Genomic DNA, 23,116 nt, shown 5'->3' with positions numbered 1-23,116 from the left:
ACCATGCCACACAGGTGCCCCTCAATTAATAACACCTTTAATCTCCTTAATGATAATTCAAGGTTCCAATGAATGGGTATCAATAATATGCTAAATGAATATGTTGGTCAGGGCACATTAAAATTAAGCTCACTCTTCCTCTTTTCTAATTTTCTGCTTAGAGAACCAGAGGTGACTGTCTTTCTCAGTGTACTTATCTGGTAACCTTTGCGATTTTCGGTGGGCTCTCTTATCCACACAATGTCCAAGCCCAACATCAACCTTTTTTCTTAAGGATTTACTTTTTTCTTGGAGGTGTTCACACCTAGGAAATTCAGTTATCTTTCCTTTGCCAAATTAAGCCCTGCTTTGGGCTCTCAGATATTCTTTTTGCAGTGTATGTGTTAAATATCATTTCTCTTTATTTTCATCATCCTTTGAAATATTCTTTTTAAAAAACTGTTCTTTAGTTAACATGAAAGCTTGTATCTTGACAGTAAGTCTCAAATATATCTTCTTGCTAGCAGCCATCTGTCAGCAGGTTGGAACCGGACTGTCACTACCATTAAACTAAAATACACTTCAGTGGTGTGAAAACCAATTCAACAACAACTTATCTTTTACCTCCCTTTATTACTCTGCACTACATCACCTTCAGAACTGTGTACCCCAAAATGGTAATGTCATCTTACCTATCACTCACACTTATGCTTTCCAAACCATGCAAGAAAGAAAGCCTGCAAGGGATTTCAGTAGTTCTTGTGATTTGTTTGCTGATGTGCCAAGGGCTATAACTGCTCTTTGGAATCACGGAAAGCCTGATTTTCACCTTTACATGCCTTTCAAAGTACTATTCCTTCTACACTAAATAGTGACTCCAGGTCAAAGGGAAGAGCCACAGAGGTGTGGAAGAAGATAATAACCAGAAGTTATTATCAGCACTAGGTTAAGATGTGTAGGGTAACAATAAGAAGAAGAAAGGAAAATCGTATTATTGCTGCTGCAGTGAAGAAAAATAAGTGTCAAAAGGAAGATAAGTTTGAAAATACAACCATGAAAGCCTTTCAGTTACTTTATTGATATAGAAATATTTTCTCCACTCTTTCCAGCTGAGCGCTTTTTTGCAGGGATTTTTTTTTTTTTAATACAAGTGTTCAGGCAATAAACGTGACATGCAGCTCATGTCTGGAGGACTGTAAGACACCTCTGGATTTCGTAAAGTATGAAGTGATTGAATTCATAGCACCCCAAAATATAATAACCTGTAAAAATTCCATTTCCTGGAGTATCTTTACTTTGTAATAAAGAAGAAGTCAGGGAAAGCAAGCAAAATGTCAGACACCACAGAGTCTTAGTTATTTCTCCATTGGAACCCCAAAGCTGTAAATTCTCTATAAACAATAGAGAAAATAATACCTGTTTGTATTCGTAACCATTGCAAAGCATAAGATCAATAAATCAATATTCACTGCAGCATAACTATAAATTATAATTTCTATGCTTTGTGGTGATGTGTGTGTGTGTGTGTATGTGTGTGTGTGATTTTCTTACTTTAGTACTTGAGCAAAGACAGGAAGTTACATCTAGATAGAGTGAAGTTTACTCTAACAAGGCAGTCTAAAAATATAGAAATCTGTAGTCACAGATACATTCTGAAAAAGCTGCTATGCGTATAGTAACTGTATGTTGTTAGACATACAGAGTTTCCATTTTTTTTAATCTAGTTTTCTTGGCAATTGTCAGCTAGTTTTCCCATAATCAGAAAAACACAGCTTTGTTTGAACTGTGATATAAGAATGAGAAGAGCATTCTGATTCCCTCATTTTTAACTGGCTTTTCAGAAGCCACCCCAGAATTTTTTTCATGCCCATTCATCTTAACATTTATGGTCTAAAAAAAAATTGCTATGTTTCTCATCAGAGATGAAATTAAAAGGGGAAGGTGGTTGGAAACTCAGAAATAATCTCCCAAGAGAAGTCAAATAATTATTTAAATTGTGCACAATTTCAAAGAAAAAATATAGAAAATTAAAAGAAATCATCCCCAGAAATTGACTAAGAATGGGGACTGACAAGAGAGTGGAACAAGCCTAGAACAGAAATGAAAGATCAATGGCCCGGTCAGCCGAAAAGCTTTAAAAAAAAAAAAAAAAAGCAAATAGTATAGTTATGGAAACTTAAATTGTGGAGCCAGATGTATGTATGAGTTCAAACCCCAACTCTGTCATTTGATAGAGGTATCTTTGGGCAATTACTCCTACTTATTCTTTCCAGACCTGTTTCCTCAACTGAAAACAGAAAATCCAGGACTACCTCACAGGTCTGTTAAAAGGATTAAGTGGGTTATTATAGTCAAAGTACTTAAAATAGAAGTAAATCTCAAGACTAGGTATTTATATTCTTTATAAATTTGTGATTAAACAATAAATGAAGAATTTATCTTGAATACTACAGATTGGCTACAACATGAGTGGGTCTCAATTCTGTGAGACATCTAAGGGGATCTTCTTTACTGGGTATGCATCCTAGGTCTATAGAACTTGTGCCCATCTTTGTCTATTCAACTTTTTGGAATTTGTGGCAAGCCTACATATCAAATATAATGTTTAATATAAACAGTAATATTAAGTACATTACATTCTGCACAGATTTTTGAGGGGAATTTTCATGTCCAAAATTGAGAATTTTTTTTGTTTGATGAATTGCTTCTGTAATTTGCATTACAATTATAGCTAGCGTAAAAATATTGTCCTTTAGAAGTAATTTTGAAGGATCTTTATTCAAGTTTACATAGAAGGCCAGTATCATTTTACTTTTCATACTCGTGATGTCTTGAATCTAATATTAAAGTTAGGTGGCTTTATAGAGCAGCACTTGTTCTGATTTTTATCAATACTTGTGAATAATTACATAAATACTAAATGTTATGTTCCCTTAAGTACTATGCTTTGTATCTCTGCTGGATACTTTATATACATCATTTTTAATCCTTATAAAATCTTTTTATGTAGTTTTAATTATGAAAGTGAGGTCCAAGGAAGATAAATGATTTACCCTAACTGTATAATACTTATCCACAGCAGGAGTATGAGGAAGCCAATGGTTAATCCAAAAGCAAACACCTAAAAATGTTGTAAACTGCAAAGTGTTGTGCAATATTAATTACTATTATTCTATCAGAGATAACAAAATTAATAATAAGTATATACTTATTTTAATGTCTATTTTGTTGCTCATTACAATGCTAATTTCATGTGGTTTATTTATGTGGTTAAAATGGATATCTTTTATTGTATTGATAACTTAGACTCAGACAATTCACATGGCTTTCCCATAGATGTTTAAACACAATTGCTGGAGTATGACACTACATCTTCAATGCTAATTATTTTTGCACTCAGGTCTTATACTAATTTCTTATATTTAATACTTATACTTTTTATTGGTTTGCTATCCAAATGAAACAAATATAATGTAAATGTCACATCTAAATCTGTATGAAGTAAAATGAAGAAGATTAAGGAGTCTGAGTTTATGTAGGAAAAGAGTAAAATCACTTTATTTTAAAGCAAAAATGGACTTACAGACCCGCTTCTCCAATTCTGTTCTTTTAAGGAGTTCAAATTCTATACAGTTAACACATAGATAATTTCACAATTCTTTGTACTCTGGACAGAAAAGAGAGAGAGAGAGAGAGAGAGAGAGAGAGAGAGATATCTAAAGCCTAATTTTGCTCTCAAGGACTTTGTGATCTAACTAGAAAGAAAAAAATTAAATCATGTGAATTAACCACTAAGCAGTAAAATACAATTACTAAGTAACTTTGGTTTTTGGGTTTTAGACAGTTACAGATCAAAAGAGGACAGAGAAAATAGGATATTTGTATGAAGGGCTGAACTCAAGTGTAGAACTGAGAGATGATATGAAAGTTCAAGACCGGGGTGCCTGGGTGGTGGCTCAGTTGGGTAAGCATCTGACTCGATTTGGTTCAGGTCATGATCTCATGGTGAGACCGAGCCTGTGATGACAGTGTGGAGCGTGTTTGGGATTCTCTCTCTCCCTGCCCCTCATGGTGTTTTTGTTTTGTTTTGTTTTCTCTTTCTCTCTCAAAATAAGTAAGTAAACTTTAAACAATAATTTTAAATGTAAAAAATAAAATAAAAAAATAAAAGTTCAAGACCAATACGACAGTTTTGGTTTCTTTTTATTTTTTTAACGTTTATTTATTTTTGAGACAGAGAGAGACAGAGCATGAATGGGGGAGGGTCAGAGAGAGGGAGACATAGAATCTGAAACAGGCTCCAGGCTCTGAGCCATCAGCACAGAGCCTGACGCAGGGCTTGAACTCACGAACCACAAGATCATGACCTGAGCTGAAGTCGGACGCTTAACTGACTGAGCCACGCAGGCACCCCACGACAGTTTTGGTTTCAAGATTATGTTTGATTCCTCACTGTGCTTGTGCACTGGAAATTGTCATTTGCACAATCAGAGGATAACTCACCCGAGTATGAAAAATACTAATACAGAATTTAGCATGCTGGTACAAATCAACCTATGGACTACAAGGAATATGAAGAAAACAGTGTGCAAATTTGATAGCTTTTCAACATATATCACCCTAACATATATGGAGCAAATTATGATATATTAATTAAAATAATTTATTTATATTTGTGTTTATTTTTTGAATCATAATGTATATAAAGTTCAACATGGATATTATATTTAAAACCTTTAGTAAACATGTCTTTTTTTCTAAATGTTTATTTATTTTTGAGAGAGAGAGAGAGAGGCAGAGAGACAGGGAGTCAGAGAATCCCAACAGGCTGTCAGTGCAGATCCTGAGGCGGCTAGCACTCAGGAACTGTGAGATCATGACCTGAGCTGAAATCAAGAGTCAGATGTTTAATTGACTGAACCACCCAGGAACCCCAGTAAAAATTTCTTGATTAGCACCTGTGTACAGCAATAATTGTAAAAAATTGTAAATTTTAAAAGATAAACAACATACGACAATTGTTCTTGACTCTACAGTTCTCACCAATTAAACAAATGACCAAGCAAAACCTTGTAGCACATGAAAATGTTTGTTAAGTTAATAATGAGAAACATGTGGAAATATGAGATGAATCATATGAACAATTTTATACAAATTGTGAATGTGATTTGTTTTCCATAAAATATTATGTTCAACAACCATCTTAATTGTAAGGAAATTATGAGAAGAAATAAAAACATCTTTTAAAAATAGGCAATTATTTACCATTTTGACTTTGTTTATTCCTTCCTGTCGATTCCAATTTCCAACTAGTTATCATTTATCTTCTGCCTAAAGGACATTCTTTTGAATTTCTTACAGTGTAGGCTTGTGGATAACGATTTTTTCACTTTTCATTTACCTGAAGAGTATCTTAAATTCACCCTTTAAAAATATTTCTGCTCAATGTTAGTTGGATTGTTTTTCTTTATCAATCTAAAATTTTTCTTACATTGTATTCTTCCTACAATTATCTTTTAGGAGAAGCCTGTAATTTTTCTTAGTCATGTTCCTCTATGTGTAAAGTGATTTTTTTTTTCCCACAGCTACATATAAATTTTTCTCTTTAAGTGCAGCATTTTGACTGTGGGTGTAGTTCTCTTTTTGCTTATTCTGCTGGCCTCCTCAGAGGTATAAGTGTGTACTTCATATAAAATATGGGAAGTCTGTGCTGATATGTGTGTATCTATATATCTATATATCTATATCTATATCACACTCTTTTCCTCAAGGACTCTAATTACACTTACTTTAAATCATTTGACATTGGCACAACAGAGCCTTGAAGTTTTCATCATTTTATTTTACTTTTTTCTCTTCTGTGACTTTCAAAGCGGGTCCTCTGTATTGCTATGTCTACAAATGCTTTCTTTATGCAGTCTCTCATATGATACAATATCCTGTCTAGGAGGTTGCATAATTTTGCTCGGATTCTTTTTCAGTTTCCATTCTGTACCAATATTATGTTCACTTATTAATATGTTGCTATTTTCTTTTAATATATCAGAATAGATTTATTAGCTTTTAAATAAAACAAAGTTTTAAGTAACAGCTTTACTTGCTTTTAAACAGCTTTAAGAAATAGCTGCTTTAGAATCATTATTGCTAAATCAAATATTAGATTATCATGAATTAATTTTTTTCTTTCCTCTATTTCCTCCTCCTCCTCTTCCGTCTCCTCCTGTTTCTTCTTCTTTAGCTGTGGACTGCATTTCCTGCTTATTTTGATACCCCAAATTTTTGATTAATTTTGGACATTAGGGAGATTATGCCTTGGAGACAGTGGATTCTTGATTTGGAAAGGATTTGAATTATTTTCTTATCACCCTAAACATGGGTAGTTTTGATTTAATACCTTGTGAATGGAGATCTATGGAAAGCTCAAAGTGTTTGGCTAGCCCTGTAGTTCGGCAGGACACAGCTTCCAAACTTTATTTCCCAGCGAATCTTGTCAGAGTTTGCCTTTAGGCTTTATAGAGGTAAGGCTAGGGTAGATGTCTGTATCTAATGTCCATAGCATGGGTTCACACTGCCAGTACTCCCGGTGTCCCAGTTGGATGTTAGAGATGTTAACAACAGGTTGATCAGATCTTGCTACGACAGAAAGGCAAGCACTCTAATAATCTGCTATACTGCTCTTCCCCGATACTGCTCAGCCACTACTTTCTCTGGTCCAGCAATAAAGCACAGAGAGGTTATCTAACGATCTTTGGGTGGTCTTATTCTGTATGTACTCTATAGAACTGCCCTCAACCATAAATTTATAGTGAATTTGCAAACAGACTGTCCAGAGAGTTTGCACCCCCTCTGTCCAATTCTGTCTTTCCCATGCCTCATCACACAAATTCTAGTTGCTCTATTTGCCAACTCTGAAATCTGCCTCCTTACAGTACTTTGTAAAAACTCCAATTCTCTCTACCATATTGGAAAATTGTTCCCAGCAGTGAGTTGGTAGGGCTCTAGTCCTGAAGATACCAAAGGAAAACACACACACACAACAACAACAACAACACCCCACATTGTTCTTGGAATATAGGGAATTTACTAATGTAAAAAGAGAGCTTCTTCCAAGGAGATATAACTATAAAAAGCGCCATTACCAGTACTCAGTATCAAGTATTTAAGGGCAATGACTACAATGACCTATCTCTTCTTCTGAACTGTCATCTCCTGCTGGCACATTGTCAAAATCAAATGGAAGCAGGAGGGCTGGAGGGCAAGAGCTGGAGATGCAATCTATGACCAGGCTCTTAAGACAGAGTGGTATAGGGGAAGTGGTAAAGAGATTTGAGTAGAATAAAAGAACAATTAGCATACAGACATTTCTGAATTCAGGGCAATAAATCATTTCAAATTTATAATGGAAATATAATTATTCACATAGTTATGTAATCATTGTGTGTGTAATCACTGCAAAAATTATATAAGAAAATCTTATTACCTTGAACAATAGCACTGTGTGCATATGTATATGTATAAATATATAACTCAATGTTATTGAAAGGAATATAAACTGATATTTATGTAGATTTTGCAAATATTCTAGAGCTGGAATAAGTTTGAGGATTTTGAAGAAGGTAGATTTAAAGTTAGGTAGGCATAGCTGGTATAGTTTTTACAAGGTGAAATAATAGTCATCTTTTCTAATTTTCTGGTGGTTACATATGTACTACTGCTAATCCTCACAGGAATTCTCTAAGCTGGGTATTATTATCATTCTTAATTTATAGGACAGGACATTGAGTCTCAGAAAGACTAAATTCCACAAGATCACATAGCTGTTAAGTGATAAAGGCCAATTATCTGTAAATCCAAAGTTTACTTTCTTAACAGTACTGAGTGTGAAAGGCAATAAAGATAGTGAAATGAATGATATGAGAGACATTTCACTTAAGGAGGAAAGGAATCATATAAACTAAAAGTCAATATTAAAATGTAATCAAAAGATTTATGGAACAATGTGGAGAGAACGGGTCTATATGAAGTTTTTGGATTACTCAACGCATTGGAATTGTTCCAAAAGCATTAAGTTGAGACAACATATGATTCATAGGATATTATTACTTATAATTAATATCCATTTTAGTGCCTAAAGTTCATAAGACAATTAAGGTATTAGTAACAGGAAAATATGATGAAAAGCATCATATTAATGGACTATTTTTTTAAACTTTCCTTCAGTCCAAAGAAAAAAAGGTATAATGCATATACCTTTGCATAAGAGGTAGAATGTGACATCTGTGGCCAATGTCTAATAAAACCCAGTCTCTGTAAGCTTAAACTGACAATACTAATAATCTTAACATGATATCTTATCTGACTATAATGCTTGATAACTAAAGTTATCCTTGCTCTTCAATATTTTTGTGCTAATCAGATCAATTTAAAAGTCATTTATATTATAATTTCATTGGAATTTTTTCCTGACCTTAACTTTAAAATAATGTCCTGATGAACTCTTTAGAAGTCCACATGATGATTTAGAAATAATTCAGTTTTCATGATTTTCAGTGGGAATATTCACTTACAGTAGTAACTCTTTGCTTTTGAAAATGCATCAGTCATGTACTGAAGCTAGGAAGCAACAGGAGACCATCGATTTCCTCACTTTGACATTACAGGCTAATGTTTACATGAAACCTGATAATATTTGTCTAAGACAATTTCATTTGCCTGATTAATACAGTTTCCTTCATTGCTTATATCTAATTTCAAGAGGCATATTCTGTCTCTAAATGTTCTTTTATCACTGATTCATTTATCCCATTTTTCTTCTTGATGTTTTTCCTTTAGAATCTTTCAAATACTACTGGAAATATTTTGGCTACTTCACAAGTCTGATAGTTCCATTATTATGGAAAATGGTGAATACTCTAGATAATCCCATACTAACTGGACAAATGAACACATGGATGTTACAATATAAAAGTCCAAAGGACACAGGAAAGCAAAATTACATATTTCTTTCTTACTGTCAAGAATCAAATGAATGGATATTTTGGATATGTACATAATTGGGTATTTTGAATAGCAAAATTTGGAATGTAACCGCCATCTACAACATACTGGTGATTGATACACTTTAGAAACTATGCCTTGGAGAATCTCATACTTTACCTTAAACTTAAAGTATATATTTATCTGGTATTAGCAAAAATCTAAAATAAAATGAAATGTCAAATAACAAGTTTGATTCATTGAAAAACTGACTTAGATTTGAATATTTCTTTATTTTCCCTGTTCCCTAAATTTTAGATAGCTTTCCAAGGACTCCTTTTATAGTACTTATCATATATGTTTGTAAATTATTTATTTATGTTTATTTTTACCATTAGCTTCTAAAGCTTAAGATGTGAAACAGTGTTATAAAGTTTTTGTGAAAATCTAATGCCCACTATAGTGTTTGGCACCTAGTCCATGTTCAATGAATAGTACTTTAAACTATTGATTTCTCTGTTGTTTCTGTCCAAACAAAATTGTTTTTGTCTAAACAAAACTGTGATTTGTTGCCCGAACAACACTAATTTGTTTTTGTCCAAACAAAACAGTTGATTATTGTAATATAGTTTTGACATAGGGATTTAGAATGAAAAATCATGTTGGTTGAAAGGATGTTGACACAGTAGTTGTGTGACAGAGAATAAAGACGAATAAGTTATAATTAATGGTAAAGCATCACAAAACAACTTCTACTCCTAACTCTGGTGGAATAGCTTGTATTATACCAAACATCTCATCAAAAACGATTATAAAAAAATTATATAAAACTCAAAAATAAGTCAAGCACACAAAAAGTATTTGTTTCTAGAATTAAGTTAGTACTAGAGGGGCGCCTGGTGGTTCAGTAGGTTAACCAGTTGGCTCTTAGTTTCAGCTCCGGTCATGATCTCAGGATTCATAGGTTCAAGCCCTGCCTCAGGTTCCATGCTGACAGCGTGGGGCCTTCTTGGGATTGTCTCTCTCTCTCTCTCTCTCTCTCTCTGACCCTCCCTTTCACTCTCTCTCTCTCTCTCAAAAACAAATTAACTTTTAAATACATACATACATAAATACTGCAGAAAATTATTCATGTAAAAGAAAAATAAACCTAGAAGAAAAGACTGAAATGATGAAAAAAAGTAAATATGTAAGTAAATGTAAATGAATGTTGACTGATTAAGACCCTAAAATTGTCTTTTGGGTGTTTATAATATATGTATAATTAAAGTCTACAAAAATAATAGTGAAAATATCAAGGGATGGGGGGAGTTATAATGTTCTATTGTCCTTGCATTGTGATAAGAAAGTGATAAGGGTACTAATTTATAATGTACTCTAATAATTAAGGATACACATTATGTCCTCTAATGTTACTGCTAACAATATAAAATTGAGCTAATACAGAGAAAAAATAATAGAAATACTTCATTAATATAAAAGAAGGCAAAAAGGGAGAATAAAAGGGACAAATAATAAAAGATGGAACAAACAGAAAACAAACACATAAATAAATCTAGGAAATTAAAAAATAATGACTCCCATTTAGAAGTAAGACAATCACATACGTTTAAAAAACTCAAACCCTAAATGCTATTTATAAGAAATCCATCTAGACTGTAATACTGTAATAATTGTAAGTGTAGACACTAATGTATAAATAACTGAACGCATCCATACTAATGTTAGATGAAGTAGACTTTGTGACACGACCATTGGTGGGTCTAGAGAAAATCATTTCATAATGGTAGACAGGTAAATGCACTGGGATCACATTATCAAAAAGTAAAATAGAGGCTAAAAACAGAAAGTAAATTCATGAGAGTAATAGAGATGTCAGTAACAATTAAAAATTTGACACAATTGGCATACATTCACCCAATAAATGAAGAATACTCATCCATTACAAGTCTACAAAGAAATTTACCAATAACAGGTTATATTTCCTTCCTTTAAGAGAGGCAGACATTTCAGCATTAACATTTGATATTCTGAGATAAAAGCTGTCCTCCTACTCTGAAAATAATAAATTTTTTCATGTGTTTTAATAGTTAAATTATGTAATGGAGCATCATGGCTAAAGATGATAATTGTAGTAATAAATAAGAGGAAGAGGAAAAGAAAAGAAGTACTAACACATAATATTAACTATGCTTAAAATATGTTTTAAAGAGATTTGCAGTTGTTAACATGCTTAATCTTTAAAACAATTCTTCATTATCCCACTTTATAATTAAAAGAAACTGACACACAATAAGATTAAGTAATTTGCACAAAAGGGATGCTAAACTGTGAAATCAGGATGTCTAGCTTCAGAATCTAAGACTCCCTGAAAACTGGAATTTTCAATGAAAGTATAAATTACATTTTAAAGTTTAATTGAAGAGACAGATACAGACAAGAAAATCTCAATAAATTCATATTTTAGAGAATGTATAATAAAAATACAGTGATATTGTAGAGAAATAAAACAGGTTGCAAATTTTTAATTTTTTAATAAATCTTTCAAACTTTCATCTCTCTACTGTAATAATATTGCATAGACACTACCCAAACCAAAAGGCTGTATCAATGGTTGATAATCATATAACCTAAAATTTTTTTGTTTATTTTTGAGAGAGACAGAGAGAGAGAGAGAGTGCGCACAAGTGGGGGAAGGGCAGAGAGAGAGGGAGACACAGAATCCGAAGCAGGCTCCAAGGCTCTGAGCTGTCAGCACAGAGCCCGATGCAGGGCTCGAACCCATGAACCGTGAAATCATAACCTAAGCCAAAGGCAGACACAACTGACTGAGCCACCCAGGTGCCCAGATAATCATATAACTTAAAATAAAATTATTTTTACTATAATTAAATATACTTTTCAATAATATGAATTTTATTTATTTTTAATTTTTTGAATATAGCTGGCACACAGTGTTATATTAGTTTCATGTGTACAACATAATTCAACTACTCTATATGTTATGCTAACGCTCACCACAAGTGCAGCTACCATTTGTCACCATATGTCGCTATTACAATAACATTGACTATATTCCCTACGTAGTACCTTTTATTATTAAGTTGTTTAGTTATTATTTATTTAGTCTATAACTGGAAGCCTCTATCTCCCACTCCACCCATTTTGCCCATCCCTCAACCCCCTCCCTTCTGGCAACCATCAATTTGTTCTCTGTATTTACAGGCCTGATTCTACTTTTTTGTTTGTTTATTCATTTATTTTGGTTTTTAGATTCCTCACATGAGTGAAATACTATGGTGTTTGTCTTTCTCAGTCTGATTTATTTCACTTAGCATAATACCCTCTAGGTGTCACTATTTGTAGATGACATGGTGTACATGGAAAACCCTAAAGACTCCACCAAAAAACTATTGGAAGTAATAAATGACTTCAGTGAAATTGCAGGACACAAAATTCATACCCAGAAATCAGTAGTGTTTCTATAAACTAATAATAAAGCAGCACAAAGAGAAATTAAGAAAACAATTTTATTTACAATTGCATCAAAAAGAATACAATACCTACGAATAAAGTTATCCAGGGAAACGAAAGACCTGTACTATGAAAGCCATAAAATATTAATGAAAGAAATTGAAGATGACACAAATGATGGGAAAGATATTCCATGCTCATAGATTGAAAGAATCTATAAAATGTCTATACTAACCAAAGCAATCTACAGATTCAAAGAATTCCATATCAAAATGCCAATAGCATTTTTTCATAGAACTAGAGCAAATAATACTGAAATTTGTATGGAACCACGAAAGATCCCAAATAGCCAAAGAAACCTTGAGAAAGAAAAACAAAGCTGGAGGTATCACAATTCGAGATTTAAAGATACATTACAAAGCTCTAATCAAAATAGATTAGACACAAAATAGATTAGGCACAAAAATAAACACATAGATCAATGGAACAGAATAGAGTGTCAAACAACAAACCCACACTTATACTGTCAACTAATTTATGACAAAGGAGGCAAGAATATACAGTGGAGAAAAGACAGTCTCTTCAATAAACTGGGAAACTCTAGGAAAACTGGACAGCTACATGCAAAAAAAAAAAAAAAAAAAAAAAGAATCTGGACCACTTTCTAACCACATTCACAAAAATAAACTCAAAATGGATTAAACACCTAAATGTAAGACTTGTAAGTATAAAAATCTTAGAAGGAAACACAGGCAGTAATTTCTCTGACATTAGCCGCAGCAACATTTTTCTACACATTTCCTAAGGCAAGGGAAATAAAAGTGAAAATAAACTATTGGGACTACATGAATATAAAAATCTTTTGCACAGTAGAGGAAAACATCAACAAAACAAAAAGGCCATGTACTGAGTGGGAGAAGATATTTGCAAATGATATATCCAATAAGAGATTAATATCCAAAAATGTAAAGGACTTAATCAATTTAGCACCAAAAAATAATCTGATTTAAAAATGGGCAGAGGACCTGAGTAGACATTTTTCCAAGTAAGACAACCAGATGGCCAATAGACACATGAAAAGATGCTCAACGTCACTCATCATCGGGGGAATGCAAATCAAAACCACCTCAATGAGGTATCATCTTACACCTGTCAGAATGGCTTAACAAACAGAGAAAGAGAGAGAGACAAGAAATAATAAGTGTTGGTAAGGATGTGGCGAAAAGGGAATCCTTGTGCACTGTTGCTGAGAATGTAAATTGATACAGCCACTGTGGAAAACAGTATGGAGATTTCTCAAAATTTTAAAAATAGAAACACTGTATGATCCAGTAATTCCACAACTGGAATTTACACAAAGAAAACCAAAACACTAATTCTTATCCACCCCTACATTTATTGCAGCATTATCTGCAATAACCAAGTTATGGAAGCAACCTATGGAAAAGTAAGATACACACACACACACACACACACACACACACTCACACACACAGGAATATTGTGCAGCCATGAAAATGATGTGGTCTTGCCAGTTAAACACATTTTAAATATTTGTTACATCTATTGTTGTCCTTTGCTGTATCTAAAAAAAAGTTGGTTCTTTAGATCTCCCAATTCATTTGAACATGTGCCATATATTATACACCTTCCAAGAGAAAACAGTGAAAGGAAGTATATGTGGAAGAATAAAATGATAATCATAGAGTTTAGAAAGAGAGAGAACAATTGCATAAAGGGATCCTCTCTGTTTGTAATGGCTTGACCTTGATATTAAAGGATCTGGATTTCCACACCCACTTCATAGAACAGGGTTCTTCACTGCTTCCTGCTGGGGTGGTGCAGGTAAAGGGGAGGTAGAGGGGAGGTAAAGGGGAGGACTAGGGTAGGTAAGGAAGTTCAGCATCACGTATTTATACTACTACTACTCCCTTAGTTATTAATGGGCAGATCAGAAAATAGATTTCTCTTTCCAGCAGATTGTACTGAGGTTCTATCCACAAGCACTTTCCTAGCTGGGACAGTCTCAGAAGAAGCCAGTTAAAGAGAAGATTTAAATAAGAATCAGAATCTCATAACATAAATGAAATTATCCAGGTTGCAAGAAAAAAAATCTTTTATTTTCCAAAAGCCAACAAGATCTCATACTGAATGAAAAAAAGCAATGAATACCAACACCACATGACAGAGATTTTAGAATTATCTGACAAATATTTTAAAGCCATCACAATAAGGGGCACCTGGGTGGCTCAGTGAGTTAAGCATGTGACTCTTTGTTTCAGCTCAGGTCATTACCTCACAGTTGGTTCCTTGGTTGGAGTCCCACTTCAGGCTCCGCGCTGGCAGTGCAGAGGCTGCTTCAGATTCTATCTGCCCCTCCCCCACTCGGACTGTCTCTGTTTCTCTCAAAATAAATAAATACACTTAAAAAAATAAAGCCACAATAAAAAAAATTCAACAAACAATGCAAACAGTTAAAACATAAAAAATTTAAGTGTCAGTAAATAAAAGTCTCAACAAAGAAATAAAACATAAAAAGAAGAGTCAAATAAAAATATCACACACAAAAAGGTACAGTAACCGAAATGAAAAGATCAATGGGTAGGCTCAGAGAATGGAGGGAACAGAGAAAAAACAAAACAAAACAACAACAACAACAAAACAAGAAACTGAAGTAGAAAAAATTTACCTAAGCTAAACAACAGAAGGAAAGTAGACTAAAAAAACTAAAAATGAACAGAGTACCAAGGACCTGTGGGAATAAAATAAAGGATCTAGCATGTGTCACTGGAGTCATGAAAGGAGAGAGAATAGGGCTAAGGAAATACTTTAAGGAAATAATGACTGAAAATTTCCCAAATTTGGAAAGAGACATACACCTACAGGTTAAAAAGCTAAGTAAACTAACTGGATAGGCACAAAGAAATTCATACCGTGTACATTATAATTAAACTGAAGACAAACAGGTCTTGTAGGCAGCTAGAGAAAAAGGACACCTTGCCTGTGGGTGAAAGTTAGCAAGGGTAGGAAAGAACTAAAAAGTATCCACTAATGAGATGTAATCAACACTTAGACAAGGTTCTATTCACAAAAAAGGAATACACATTTTTTTTTCAAATATCCAAGGAACATATATTAAGGCAGATTATATCCTGGGCAATAAAACTTAAATAAATTTGAACTAAAATCATCTAGAGTATGTTCTCTGATCACAATGGAGTCAAACTAGAAATCACTATCAAACTTAACAGAAAATCCCCAAACATTTGAAAACTAAACAATGTTTGTCTATAATAGCCATGGCTTGAAAAGGAAAATTCAAAGGAAATTTAAAAATACATTAAACTGAAAAAAATGAAAATACAGACATATCAAAATGTGTGAGATACAGCTAAGGTAGTACTGAGAAACATACTATCAAAGGCATGCATTTGGAAAAGAGAAAAGTCTCAACTTAATAATATATACTCCCATGTTAACAACAAAGAAAAAGAAAAAAGCTAAATTAAGAACAAATGGAAGAAAGTAAACGATAAAATGAAAGGTGAAAATTTGAAAACAGAGTAGAGAAAGTAATAGAGAAAAAACAAATCAATGAAACAAAATTCTTGTTCTTTGAAAAGATCAACGGAATTGGTAAAGCACTGGCAAGACTGACAAAGAAAACATGAGAAAAAAACACGAATTATTAATATTAGGAATACAAGAGGGGATATACTACAGACCCTACCGACATCAAAAGGAGAATAAGGGCATACTATGAACAACTCCACATACATGGATTTGACAACTTAGAATTCACTCATTACTTAAACACAGCTGCCCACCCAGCCATGCATACACGCATACACACACACACACACACACACACCCACACACACACACTCACTCACACACTTCACCTGATATGAAATATTTACTGGTAGTGGGGCAGGTACTAAGTAAGACAGTATTAAAATTTTTAATGTTTAAAATAAAATTAAAAATAGAACTCAAAAAATCAAAAATAGAACTACAATATAATCCAACCATCCCAATTCTGGTATTTATCCAGAATAATTAAAATCAGGATCTCAAAGAGATATTTGCACTCCTATATTCATTGCAACTTTATTCATGGTAGCCAAGAAATGGAAACAATCTGAATTTCCATTGAAGGGTACATGGATACAGAAAATGAGGTATGTATTTACCATGGAAATCAGCTTTAAAAAAAATAAGGAAATCCTGTCATACACTACAACATGGATGAACCTTGAGGACACTTTAAGTGAAATAGTTTAGTCACAGAAGGGCACATACTGCATGTATCTACTTATGTGAGGTATCTTAAATAGTCCAATTCCTGCAGAAGAAAGTAGCATGGTGTAAAGATGGGTAAATTAAGATTTATTTTTCACTGGGTATAGTGTTTCGTTCATGCAAGACGAAAAAGTTCTAGAGATCTGCTTGTTGTACAGCATTGTGCTGCAGTTAGCAATACTGTACACTTCAAAATTGATAAGAGGATAGACTTCATATTATGTGTTACTTATCATAATAAAAAAAAGGTTAATTGCTACCATTAAGTTCTTTACTTTACAAGCTTTATCATACAAATGCTGTGTTTCAATAAAATTGTGAACTCTAGGTGATAAAAAAAAAAGTCATTCAATATAATTGGGCACAAGAGCCCAATTGCAGTAGATAAACACAAGTGTGGAAAAAAATGAAAGGTAAACACAAGTGTGTTTCTTGTAATGCCACAGATCTTGGTTAGCATAAAAGAAAACAAAATAAATTTTAAAATATTATAAAATACTGTAGAATCATTATAGTTTCTATCTGTACAAAAAAGGTAAAGTATGACATGAAAGAATAACAGGTGAACAGTTTAAAAATATGTATTCTTTTTTTAAAATATAATTTATCATCAAGTTGGCTAACATACAGTGTATACAGCATGCTCTTGGTTTGGGGGGTAGATTTCCGTGATTCATTGCTTACATACAACACCCAGTGCTCATCCCAAGTGCCCTTCTCAAATAAACTCAAAATGGATGAAAGACCTAAACGTGAGACAGGAAACCATCAAAACCCTAGAGGAGAAAACAGGCAACAACCTCTTAGACCTCAGCAGCAGCAATTTCTTGCTCAGCCTGTCTCCAAAGGCAAGGAAAATAAAAGCAAGAATCAACTATTGGTACCTCATCAAGATAAAAACTTCTGCATTGCAAAGGAAACAATCAACAAAACTAAAAGGCAACCGAGTGGGAAAAGATATTTACAAATGACATAAAAGATAAAGGGTTAGTATCCAAAATATAAAAAATTTCTCAAACTCAACACCCAAAAAACAAATAATCCAGTGAAGAAATGGGCAGAAGACATGAATACACATTTTTCTAAAGAAGACATCCAGATGGCCACCAGATATATGAAAAGATGCTCAAAAATCTGTATTCTTAACCAAATTCTTGCTGACTATGTGACCCAAATCATGCAAATTTTAGTTATTTTTCAAGTATAAACTGACTCTTTAAGTGGAAAGTTAAGGTGTGAAAAATACAACATAAGGCATTCAGAATCTGTTGAAGACTGAATCTATAGAATGTTGCAATGTCAATTTTTGAGATGGGTTTTCCATAAACATGTACTGAATTACCTAGATTAAGTTTTGTTTCCATATATTCTCACAGCAGTAAGTTCTTATCCCAAACATAGCACTTACCATATTCTATAATAATAATGATTTGCATTTCCATGCTGTCTCATGTTGCAGTTTGTCCGTTCCTTGAAGACAGGTTAGAATAATGTCCTTTTAATCATTTTATCCCTAAGGCATGACATACACGATGAATAGATGAACAGAAGTTGAAGAAATATCATCAAAGCTTCACATGTACTATAAACAGCAAAAAGGAGTTGTGAAATTATGAGAGCAACGAGCTATAATGAATAATCAAAGTAATTTAATTTAGAAATGTATGTATGAAAGGCAAATATGGATTACCAATGAATAACCAGAGAGCTAAGCAATTGTATCCTAAAATACAACTAAAAATAGTACAGTATCCATTAAAAATAAGTGAAGGTTATGGAAAGGTAATTAATAAAAGAATTATGAATGAATGCGAAGCAAAGAACAAGATATTTGATATATAGTTACCAGAAGAAATGCAAATAAAATAATAAGATAATTTTTTTTTGCCTTGTAAAAAATCTAGTGTTGCCAAAATTGAAGCTAGAAGTTGAAAATACTTCATAACCTGGTGATAGCAGTAGAAATTTTCACATTCATGGAGGATAGTTTGGATGCGTCTACCTAAATTTAAAATCCAGCACTCCCATTTCTGGAATTCTATCTTAAGTATATATCACACATGTGCACTAGGATATGCATCCAAAGTTGTTCTTTGTGCCTTTGAAACCACAAAGACTAAAGCTGCCAATAAGAGATACATTAAATACATTAAAGTACAGGCATACCATATGCCATATAGCTATGTCATCATTAAGAAAGATTGTAGAAGTATACACGTATACAACATAAGTATACTTATATTCCAGAAGATTATAAGTGATACTGTATAGATATAAACAAAAAGATTCAGAAAATTATGCAGAATATGACTGACTCAATTTGTTATATATATATGGCATAGAAATATGCATATATCTGCATTTGCCCAGAAATGGTCTAGAAAGATACACACTAAGCTGATTTGGGGGGGGGGGGTGGAGGGTGGATATTATAAACATATTGTTGGCAAATGCACTTCATTATTCTGAATCATGTGGTGTTTAATCAAACGTAGAAACAAAAATGAAAATAAAATGAAGAACACAGATAAAAATTAAAAATAGGTGTAATTCTTAATTCACCTCAAGAAAAGGAAAGGAAAGGAACTGAAATGTATGAATCAGCAGGGACTTGGAGAATTAGTGGACAAAGCTGAGCATGTTATTTCAGGACATATGTCCTTTTTCTAAAACCATCAGGGTTATGGGGCTTGAGAATATATAAAACAGCCCATAGATCAGATTGTAGCTAAAGGGATTCATGCTTGCATTTAGTTATGAAGTTCAAATTGGAAGCTGTTCAGGCAGAAAACTAATAGAAATGGGTGATAGCTAATTAACCTAAGGCTTCAAAGTAATTGCTCTGCAAGAAGCAATTTAGAAGGGACCTTTCTCCTTTTTTTTTTTTTTTATTTTTGAAAATCATAAAATGCCCTATTTGACTTTTGGTGCCTGAGCAAAAATATATGTATACACACAAATATTGATTTTTTAAACACCTCTACCTTATCCAACTTCTTTTAAAAGTCAAAAAAAAAAATCCCAAGAACAGTACTTTGTATCAATACTGAATATCCCAGGTTTAAGACTTAGCCATGAATGGAGATAATCAGAGTAGATTCCTGAAGTAAATATGGGTAGGAGGATAGAGTTATACAGATTAATCCCTCCCTGAGCCTCACCACTAGAAGTCAGTAGAACCAGCTACTCTAAAGCATACTTGTTTGGTAGAGAAGTAGATCCCCTAGCAAAAGCAAGGTGCACTTGTGAAAAGACTGAGGAACGGGGTGCCTAGGTGGCTCAGTCAATTGAATGTCTAACTCTTGATTTCGGATCATCTCATGATCTCATGGTTTGTGGTTTTCAGCCCCATGTTGCTCTGTTCTGACAGCGCAGAGCCTGTTTGGCATTCTCTGTCTCCCTTTTTCCGCCCCTCCCCTGCTGACTCTTTCTCTCTCAAAATAAATAAGTAAACATTAAAAAAAACTCAAGAGAAAAAAAAGTGAGGAATGAATGTACACCATCCCAAATCAGTCCCTGTCTGCCACAATCTACAACTTTGGCTTCCTATCTTTCATGCATGTTTCCTCTTATTTTTCAAAAATATCCAGACCTGTATATCATATACTCTTTCCTTCTCAGAGAGAGGAGCCCCAAATTTCCTGTATTTCTATATACAGTTCCAAATACATACACTTTGGGTACTACAGTGTTCTCTCCCCCAAATTAGCTCAGTATCTTGGACTTACAGCTTCATGGCACATAAGCTTCATGTACAACCCACAGATTTGGAAATGATACCAAAGCAAAGAAGTTCTTATCAGAACTTCTGCAACCATGGATCCAAGCTTTAATCGACTGAAGACTAGTCTAGATTCATTGCTAGCATTGTATAAATTTTAGAGTTAATAGACCCACAAGCGTATGGCCAACTAATCTTCGACAAAGCAGGAAAGAACATCCAATGGAAAAAGGACAGTCTCTTTAACAAATGGTGCTGGGAGAACTGGACAGCAACATGCAGAAGGTTGAAACTAGACCACTTTCTCACACCATTCACAAAAATAAACTCAAAATGGATAAAGGACCTGAATGTGAGACAGGAAACCATCAAAACCCTAGAGGAGAAAGCAGGAAAAGACCTCTCTGACCTCAGCCGTAGCAATCTCTTACTCGACACATCCCCAAAGGCAAGGGAATTAAAAGCAAAAGTGAATTACTGGGACCTTATGAAGATAAAAAGCTTCTGCACAGCAAAGGAAACAACCAACAAAACTAAAAGGCAACCAACAGAATGGGAAAAGATATTTGCAAATGACATATCGGACAAAGGGCTAGGATCCAAAATCTATCAAGAGCTCACCAAACTCCACACCCAAAAAACAAATAACCCAGTGAAGAAATGGGCAGAAAACATGAATAGACACTTCTCTAAAGAAGACATCCGGATGGCCAACAGGCACATGAAAAGATGTTCAACGTCGCTCCTTATCAGGGAAATACAAATCAAAACCACACTCAGATATCACCTCACGCCAGTCAGAGTGGCCAAAATGAACAAATCAGGAGACTACAGATGCTGGAGAGGATGTGGAGAAACGGGAACCCTCTTGCACTGTTGGTGGGAATGCAAATTGGGGCAGCCACTTTGGAAAGCAGTGTGGAGGTTCCTCAGAAAATTAAAAATAGACCTACCCTATGACCCAGGAATAGCACTTCTAGGAATTTACCCAAGGGATACAGGAGTACTGATGCATAGGGGCACTTGTACCCCAATGTTTATAGCAGCACTCTCAACAATAGCCAAATTATGGCAAGAGCCTAAATGTCCATCAACTGATGAATGGATAAAGAAATTGTGGTTTATATACACAATGGAGTACTACAGGGCAATGAGAAAGAACGAAATATGGCCTTTTGTAGCAACGTGGATGGAACTGGAGAGTGTGATGCTAAGTGAAATAAGCCACACAGAGAAAGACAAATACCGTATGTTTTTACTCTTATGTGGATCCTGAGAAACTTAACAGAAACCCATGGGGGAGGGGAAGGGAAAAAAAAAAAAGAGGTTAGAGTGGGAGAGAGCCAAAGCATAAGAGACTCTTAAAACTGAGAAGAAACTGAGGGTTGATGGGGGTTGGGAGGGAGGGGAGGGTGGGTGATGGGTATTGAGGAGGGCACCTTTTGGGATGAGCACTGGGTGTTGTATGGAAACCAATTTGACAATAAACTTCATATATTGAAAAAAAAATAAAGTATAGAAGTTCATGAAAAAAAAATTTTAGAGTTAAACATTACCCAATATGACTACAGACTAGTACATATTCATAATTTCTTGAGAAACATATTCAGTTTTCTAGGTGTCTCCAAGAGTCAAGTTATCAAAAATTTATATCTTCCATAAAATTAGAACTCCTATAGAATTATAGAAGTTTTTAAGATGTCTGCTGTCTGTTGCCCAGGATTCAAATTTTCAATATATTTTCTCCCCAACATTAGGTTTCACTCAGATACGGTTAGCTAAGGATTGTGTTTAAACTTGAGCCAGCTATGCTGGTCAAAGATTGAATGATTACATAGAGTGTTTTTTTAGATCTGAACCATTTATCCTCCTGGTACAAGGGTGGGAAGGATTTTCCTAAGGCACACTGGCTACATGCTAGAGATATGGACAGAAAAAAGTTAGCATGCTGGGGCACCTGGGTGGCTCAGTCGATCAAGTGTCCAACTTGGGCTCAAATCATGATACTGCGGTTCCTGAGTTCAAGCCCCACATCAGGCTCTCTGTTAGCACAAAGCCCGCTGAAGATCCTTTGCCCCCCACTTCTCTGCCCCTCCTCCATTCTCTCTCTCTCAAAAATAAATAAACATTAAAAAAAACTTAGCATGCTACACCAAGAAAAAGTGGAGTTAATTTTTTTTTTAACGTTTATTTGTTTTTGAGACAGAGAAAGACAGAGCATGAACGGGGGAGGGTCAGAGAGAGGGAGACACAGAATCTGAAACAGGCTCCAGGCTCCAAGCTGTCAGCACAGAGCCCGACGCGGGGCTCGAACTCACAGACTGTGAGATCGTGACCTGAGCCGAAGTCGGCCGCTCAACCGACTGAGCCATCCAGGCGCCCCAAAGTGGAGTTAATTTTTAAGACCCAAAATGCATGCTAAAATCATTAAATTTTTAATGTTGTTTATAGTTTTCTAAAATTAGACTGGAAACTACTTCAGGGAAGGTATCATGTTCAAGACTTTGTCTGTTGGATCACGAAATGGATAATGATGTGTGGAGAATTTTACTTCATTGACTGGTTTATAATTACTAGCCACAAGATGCATGATAAATGGCAAATTTTTTAATATTTTGTTTGTTATGTCTTATCTTTTTAAAAAATAAAATTAGGTAATTCACC

At 34.2% G+C, this 23,116-nt stretch overlaps 1 protein-coding gene across 3 annotated transcripts in view; it reads left to right on the top strand.

Moving 5' to 3' along the window:
- Positions 1-23,116, top strand: part of CSMD3 (CUB and Sushi multiple domains 3) — a 1,240,952-nt gene that overhangs the window by 114,915 nt on the left and 1,102,921 nt on the right. The gene's annotated exons all lie outside the window — the stretch shown is intronic.

The sequence above is a fragment of the Panthera leo genome, chromosome F2 (genome assembly GCF_018350215.1).
Source record: "Panthera leo isolate Ple1 chromosome F2, P.leo_Ple1_pat1.1, whole genome shotgun sequence".
NCBI classification, from domain to species: Eukaryota; Metazoa; Chordata; class Mammalia; order Carnivora; family Felidae; genus Panthera; species Panthera leo.
The sequence above is the reverse complement of the archived record's forward strand: the minus strand, read 5'-3'. Positions and strand labels throughout refer to the sequence as shown.